At 46.8% G+C, this 8,458-nt stretch overlaps 1 long non-coding RNA gene across 1 annotated transcript; it reads right to left on the bottom strand.

Moving 5' to 3' along the window:
- Nucleotides 1–230: 230 nt before the first annotated feature.
- On the bottom strand, nucleotides 231–4,693 carry LOC116981258. The gene is made up of 2 exons (XR_004414193.1): nucleotides 810–4,693; nucleotides 231–691 (listed from the first exon to the last, which is right to left on the bottom strand). It is a non-coding gene; the product is annotated as an uncharacterized LOC116981258 (long non-coding RNA).
- Nucleotides 4,694–8,458: the final 3,765 nt, after the last annotated feature.

The following is an 8,458-nucleotide window of genomic DNA, read 5'->3' as shown; positions in this document are numbered from 1 at the left end:
CTTGAAACCATGTCTGATATAACGACTCACTGCAAAGGCGAAAGGCTGTTGCTCTGTCCCCGTAAATAAATGCCAGACTACTGTGGGTGGGCATGTGGTACAGCCCGCGGCTCCATACCTTCTGGTTCATCTGGAAACACACACGTTCACGCACACTCATGCACAGACTCACGCGTGAACACACCCTCATGCACACACATTCTCGCAATATATGGATAAAAACACACACATAACTAAAAATACAAATTTATTTATAATTACTGCACACATATAATTCATCAAAACACACATGCATATAAACACAGAAACGTAATATGTGAAAATGTGCGCGCACACACACAATACAATAAAAACGCACACATACATATATACAAAAGAAACAGTCACACATAGATATACAAACAAGTCTCACATATATAACCATACACAAAGACGAACAGATAAGCACACCTATAAACACACTCTCGTGAACACACACTCAAACGAACATATACTCGAACAAACACACGTACCCAGCTGATGTGGCCAAAAGAAGATGAACACAATCAATGAGACTGTTGCAAAAACCATTGCATTTCCCTGGGTGACCTGTAGGCCGTTGTTAAGCATCGATCTGAATCAGCTGGGGAATCTGGCCGCTCATCACGTTTTCAATGTCTTTACTGATTGGTACAAAAGAAGACGCTTGAACCTTGACGCTGGAGGGGAGAAGGCAGGAACGGGGGTACTGATTGGGGATGATCACATTGAATGGCGGTGCTGGCCCGAAGGGCCAAATGACCTACTCCTGTACCTATTGTCGATTGAACCTGGTTCGTCAGCCCCGCCTGTACCTCGCTGCACACTCCCACTTTTCCCAATGTCCCTCAATAACGTTATTACCCCCAAGTCTCAGTGTTACGATTAGCAACAGGTGCTGTTTGTGCAGTTCCAAACTTGGCCTGGTATGGCAATTCCAACGCACAGGAACACAGGAGGCAGCAGGTGGACACAGCCCGGTCCACCCCACTGTTGAAAGCATCTACGCCAGGCACTGCCCCAAGAAGGCAGCATCTGCCATCAAGGATCTTCACAATCCGGGCCATGCTTCTTCTCGCTGCCTGAAGTCAGACATCACGGAGTTCACGGCTTCCGACAGGAGTCAAACGGTGCCGAACAGCCTAGGCTGCTGGGGGGACCGAGATACCGGCATGCAAAATTGGCCTCGGAAGTCATCTATGGGAACGAATCTGCCGACTCCGGCCAGGCTGGAGTTCCACAGCCCCGGCCGCAGGGAGCAAATTCAACTTGTTGCCCAGCGTGGAAGTCCCGATGAGGACGAGGTCGGCCTGGGCGCCACATTTTCGGGGGGATTTCAAGAGCATTCTCATAATTTTGTCCGGCTTAAAGGATGCCGGACCATCAGTTGACGGAAAATTGGTGATGGACCTGTAATATATGTATGATTTATGTCTGTGTTGCCTAGGTCCATGTGCCTGTGATGCCGCTGCAAGCAGTATTTTCATTGTACCTGTACCTCACCATACCATTGCCAATTTTAAACATGTGACTTGAGATTTTTGGTCAATAAAGTTGTTGAGAAAAGTGGGAATACAGGTGCATAGGACGATTGTCTCAACTTGATTTGACCCATGATGATTGCAGGCTAATTAAAAATATCACCGACACAAAATGCCATCTCATTCTCTGCTCCGTGTGTAGGAAGGAACTGGGAAATGCTGGTTTATACCAGACAGACACAACGTGCTGGAGAAACTCAGCGGGTCAGGCAGCATCTCTGGAGAACATGGACAGGTAACGTTTCGAGTCGGGACCCTTCTTCAGACAGATGGAGTAAAGAGAGGGAGTGAAGTAAAGAGATGGAGTAAAGGATGGTGGGGGTGAAACTGTAAGAGAGGTCAAGGCAAAGCCAGGTGAATAAGTGGTGGATACAGGAGAGGGGTTTTAATCGGCAGATTGCGGGACAAAGTCCAATGAAAGACCAAAAAGTGGGCCTCGAGCATGATGTGTTCTGGCCTTTTCCTCACCCCAGATCCCCCCTCCACTTTCAGGCTGAAGAAAAGCTCCGACCCGAAACCCCACCCATCCCTTTGCTCCAGAGATGCTGCCTGACCCGCAGTTACTCCAGCACTTTGTGTCCATCTTCGTTTGGTATGAACCAGCATCTGCAGTGCCTTCCTACACACGGTCATCTATCCCTTCTCTCCAGAGATGCTGCCTGACCCCCTAAGTTACTCCTGGACCTTTTGCCGCCGCCCCGTAAACCAGCACCTGCAGTTCCTTGTTTCTAATTAAAACATCGTCCAGCTGAAGGCATCTTGATGGATGTGGCTGCAATTCCTGGCAGGTCTGAAATGGCATGCAGATAATGTCCCACTGCAGCAACTGTGTGGGAATAAGGGTGCTATTGTAACAATGCCAATCTGCTCACAGCACGTCACTCACACGTAGCCCAACAGCCGCTATATCTGGCTGTGGCCGTGTTGTACTAATGTGCCACCTAGTGGGCACTTTGCCCACCGTGCGATTCACAGCAGACCAATGAATGATGCCTGAGTCTAGTTTAGTTAAATTCTATGATCAAACCTACACTAGCGTTCGTAGCACTCATTTCCCCTCGCAGTCCCACCCTAGTCATCCAGCAATTCCTCCCTCATCCTAGTCGTCGTCCCCCCACCCCACCAGTTCTACGGTTCACATTCCTGTATCCCTTCGTTATCACCTCTTCCACAGCCAACAATGGACCATTGTGGGCTCCATCCTCCCTTGTTCATCTATTGCCGGCATGATTTGATCTGGTCTTTTCCCACTTGCACTCCCCCCGACCTGAAACGTCACCCATCCCTTATCTCCAGAGATGCTGCCTGACCCGCTGCGTTACTCCAGCACTTTGTGTCTATCTTCGGTATAAACCAGTATCTGCAGTTCCGTCCGACACGCTGTCTCATGAGTTTACCCCTATAACCGACTCTCTCTCACACGTTCAAGTGTTTAATTGTCTTATGTACCAACTGAACAATGAAATCCTTACTTGCTGCAGCTTAACTGGCCCGTTAACACAACACAGATAAATATTATAATTATCAATACAATAAATTAATAACAGTGATATTAGGTAACCATAATAGTTCGAAACCAATGTCCATAGTGCAACCAGAGACAGTCTGTAAACGATCGCAGTTGCTGAGGTTAGTGTTGTGCAGTGTTCAAGAGCCTAATGGTTGCTGGGAAGAAGCTGTTCTTGAACCTGGAGGTCGCGGTTTTCAGGCTCCTGTACCTTCTTCCCGATGGTAGCAGCGAGCGTGGCCAGGGTGGTGTGGGTCTTTGATGATGCTAGATGTCTTTGTGAGACAGCACTTCGTGTAGATCCCTTTGATGGTCAGTACCTGTGATGGCCCATTGTCCACCACTCTCTGTGGTCTCCTTCGCTCCTGGGCATTCGAGTTACTGAACCAGGCCGTGATGTGACCAGTGTATGTCCTCTCTACCGTACACCTGTAGATGTTTGCATCATTTGCCACTTCTCCTGGCACCCACCTGCACGGGGGGGGGGGGGGAAGTTGAGCACCCAGGGGAAACCCCCGTAGTGACAGGGAGACACATGCAAGCTCCACACAGACAGCACAAGGTCAGGATGGAAACCCGGTCCCCTGGAGCCGTTGGAACTACTACCTTCACTGGTCCCTTAAAGTGGATCAGTCCCATAAGTCATTCAGCACAGAATCAGGCCCTTCGGCCCAACTCGTCCATGCCAACCAAGATGCCTCATCTTCGCTAGTCCCAACTGCCCGCTATCCCTCTAAACTTTTCCTGAACGTGTGCCAATGCAAATTATTTTAAATGCAGTTATAGCACCAGCGTCAACTACCAACTCTGGAAGCTCGTTCCATACACCCACCATCAAAGTTTGTCCAATAGCTGTAAATCTTTCTCCCTGCAGCTTCACAGGAATTTGGTTTGGCCACATTTGGGGTATTGTGTGCAGTTCTGGTCACCCCATTACAGTAAGGAAAAGTAAGGAAAGGTTGCCAGCCAGGTATCTGTTAAACCATTCCCCTCGCCTTAAACCTGTGCCCTCCGTTTGTTGATACCCCTTCCCTGGGAGAGAAACTTGTCGTAAGGTAGTTGTGAAAGAACAGATGGCAATTACAATAAAATGAGATCTAACAGGTAACAAGACATCTCGCGGTCTCCCCAAAGATGGACACAAAACGTTCGTGTAACTCAGCGGAACCAGGCAGCATCACTGCAGATAAACATAGAAAACAGGTGCCATTCGGCCCTTGGAGCCAGCACCACCATTCAATGTGATCATGGCTGATCATCCAAAATCAGTACCCCAGTTCCTGCTTTTTTTTCACATCACTTGATTCCATTAGCCCTAAGAACTATATCCAACTCTCCCTTGAAAACATCCAGAAGGAAAGGGTGACATTTCGGGTCAAGACCCTTCTTCAGACTCTGTCTCCCACTGGGTGTGATTGAAATGTATTTGTTAACGTGCGGCTTCCAGTGGTGATCGATCCATGATTGTTATAGGACCATGTAACCATCGCGTGCCTGCGGGAAGGAGCTGCACATCAAAAGGGAACTCGGTATATAAGGAGCAGATGGGTTGGATTGTTCCCAACAATTGTTGTAATAGTGCTCTTTAATAAAGTCTTGACTGTCCTGACCGATCTTGTTGCGCGTTTAAAGTCAGGTCCAGTGACCAATGACAAGGGATGGAGGGAGATGGATCAAGTGCAGGAAGATGCGAGAAGTGTCCCTTGGCATCATGGTCATCTATTAACTCAATCACAGATTCGATGGGTTGAATGGCCTGCTGTGAGGTGACAATTGATAGCACATCTTCCACTTCAAGATGAATTGCCAGACCTTTTCATGGAAGTGGATGGGATTATGGTTTGGTCACCCTGCTATAGTAAACACGTCATCAAGCTGGAAAGAATGCAAAGGTTTACGAGGATGTTGTCATGGGGAGTGCTATGGGGAGAGGTTGGGCAGGCTAGGGTTTGTTCCTTGGAGCACAGGATGATGAGGGGTGATCTTATTGAGATGTATAAAATCTTGTGTGGGAATAGATAGGGCGAATGCTGTCTTTTACCCAGGATTGGGGAATCAAGACCCAGAGGATAGTTTAATAGACGATAGGTGCGGGAGTAGGCCATTTGGCCCTTCGAGCCAGCACCGCCATTTAGTGATCATGGCTGATTATCCACAATCTCCGTTCCTGCCCTCTCCCCATATCCCCTGACTCAGGTATCTTTAAGAGCTCTATCTAACTCTCTCTTGAAAGCATCCAGAGAACAGGCCTCCACTGCCTTCTGAGGCAGTGAATTCCACAGATTCACAACCCTCTGTGTGAAAAGGTTTTCCTCATCTTTATTCTAAATGGCTCGAAACCTCTTATTCTTAAACTGTGGCCCCTGGTTCTGGACTCCCTTAATAATCTTAAGTTTCAATAAGATCCTCTCTCATCCTTCTAAATTCCAGAGTATACAAGCCCAGCTGATCCATTCTATCAACATATGACAGTCCTGCCATCCTGGGAATTAACCTTGTGAACCTACACTGCACTCCCTCAATAGCAAGAATGTCCTTCCTCAAGTTTGGAGACCAAAACTGCACACCATACTCCAAGTGTGGTCTCATTAGGGCCCTGTACAACTGCAGAAGGGCCTATTTGCTCCTATACTCAATTCCTCTTGTTATGAAGGCCAACATGCCATTCGCTTTCTTCACTGCCTGCTGTACTTGCATGCTTACTTTCAGTAACTGATGCACAAGGACCCCCAAATCTTGTTGTACCTCCCCTTTTCCCAACTTGGCACCATTCAGATAATCTGCCTTCCTGTTTTTGCCACCAAAGTGGATAACCTCACATTTATCCACATTAAACTGCATCTGCCATGCATCTGCCCACTCACCCAACCTAACTCACCCTGCATCCTCATAAGATCCTCCTCACAGTTCACACTGCCAACCAGCCTTGTGTCATCTGCAAATGTGCTAATGTTACTTTTAATCCCTTCATCTAAATCATTAATGTATATTGTAAATAACAGCAGTCCCAGCACCGAGCCTTGCGATACCCCACTGGTCACTACCTACCATTCTGAAAGGGACCCGTTAATCCCTACTTAGAAACATAGAAATTAGGTGCAGGAGTAGGCCATTCGGCCCTCCGAGCCTGCACCACCATTCAATATGATCATGGCTGATCATCCAACTCAGTATCCCGTACCTGTCTTCTCTCCATACCCTCTGATACCCTTAGCCACATCTAACTCCCTCTTAAATATAGCCAATGAACTGGCCTCAACTACCCTCTGTGGCAGAGAGTTCCAGAGATTCAACTCTCTGTGTGAAAAAAGTTTTTCGCATCTCGGTTTTAAAGGATTTCCCCCTTATCCTTAAGCTGTGACCCCTTGTCCTGGACTTCCCCAACATCGGGAACAATCTTCCTGCATCTAGCCTGTCCAACCCCTTAAGAATTTTGTAAGTTTCTATAAGATCCCCCCTCAATCTCCTAACTCTTTGTTTCCTGTCTGCCAACCAATTTTCTATCCATGTCATGTGCCCTAATTTTGCCCACTAATCTCCTATGTGGGACCTTATCAAATGCTCTCTGAAAGTCCAGGTGCACTACATCCACTGGCTCTCCTTTGTCCATTTTCCTTGTTACATCCTCAAAATATTCCTGAAGATTAGTCAACCATGACTTCCCCATCGTAAATCCATGCTGACTCGGACCAATTCTGTTACTGCTATCCAAATGTGCGGCTATTTCATCTTTTATAATTGACTCCAGCACCTTCCCCAGCACCAATGCCAGGCTAACTGGTCTATAATTCCGTTTTCTCTCTCCCGCCTTTCTTAAAAAGTGGGATAACATTAGCTACCCTCCAATCCACAGGAACTGATCCTGAATCTACAGAACATTGGAAAATTATCACCAATGCGTCCACGATTTCTAGAACCACTTCCTTAAGTACCCTGGGATGCAGACCATCAGGCCCTGGGGATTTATCAGCCTTCAGTCCCATCAGTCTACCCAACACCATTTCCTGCCTGATGTGAACTTCCTTCAGTTCCTCCATCACCCTATATCTTATGGCCACTAGTACATCAGGGATATTGTTTGTGTCTTCCTTAGACAGATCCAAAGTACCTGTTCAATTCATCTGCCATTTCCTTGTTTCCCATAATAAATTCACCTGTTTCAGTCTTCAAGGGTTCCACTTTGGTCTTAACTAATTTTTTCCTCTTCACATACCTAAAGAAGCTTTTACTATTCTTTATACTCTTGGCTAGCTTACCTTCATACCTCATCTTTTCTCCCCGTATTGCCTTTTTAGTTACCTTCTGTTGCTCTTTAAAGGTTTCCCAATCCTTTGGCTTCCCGCTCCTTTGCTGTTATATTTATCTTTTAATTTTATACTATCCCTGACATCCCTTGTCAGCCACGATCGCCCCTTACTTCCCTTGGAATCTTTCTTCCTCTTTGGAATGAACCGATCCTGCAGCTTCTGAATTATTCCCAAAAATACCTGCCATTGTTGTTCCACCGTCATCCCTGCTAGTGTATCTTTCCGGTCAACTTTGGCCAACTCCTCCCTCATTACTCCATAGTCCTTTGTTCAACTATAATACTGACACTTCCGATTTTCCCTTCTCTCTCTCAAATTGTAGATTAAAACGCATCATATTATGGCCACTGCCGCCTAATGGTTCCTTTACCTCGAGTACCCTCAGGTTCATTACACAACACTAAATCCAGAATTGCCTTATCCCTGGTAGGCTCCTGTAAAAGCTGCTCTAAGAATCCATCACTGAGGCACTCCACAAACTCCCTTTCTTGGGTCCAGTACCAGCCTGATTTACCCAGTCTACCTGCATGTTGAAATATCCCATCACAACCGTAGCATTACCTTTGCAACATGCCAATTATAACTCCCGATTCAACTTGCACCCTATATCCAGGCTACTGTTTGGGGGCCTGTAGATAACTCCCATTAGGGTCTTTTTACCCTGACAATTCCTGTTCTATCCATACTGACTCTACACCACCTGATTCTATGTCACCCCTTGCAAGGGCCTGAATTTCATTCCTCATCAACAGAGCTACCCCACCCCCACTGCACACCTGTCTGTCTTTTCGATAGGACCTTTACCCTTGAATATTCAGTCCCCAGCCCTGGCCCTCTTGCAGCCATGTCTCTGTAATTCCCACATCATACTTGCCAATTTCTAACTGAGCCTCAAGCTCGTCCACTTTATTTCTTATACTTAGCGCGTTCATATTCAACACTGAACCACCTCCCCTCTCACACCGGTCACTATTGCCCCCGACCTCTTATCCCTTCTCAAACTTTCCTTCCCATTAATTCGGGAGTCTTTGGTAATTTTCCCTGTACTCACTTCCCCTTTAACTCCATCTTTATACTCCCAATTT

This window comes from Amblyraja radiata, chromosome 15 (genome assembly GCF_010909765.2).
Source record: "Amblyraja radiata isolate CabotCenter1 chromosome 15, sAmbRad1.1.pri, whole genome shotgun sequence".
NCBI lineage: Eukaryota > Metazoa > Chordata > Chondrichthyes > Rajiformes > Rajidae > Amblyraja > Amblyraja radiata.
This window is presented reverse-complemented; position numbering and strand designations above follow the sequence as displayed.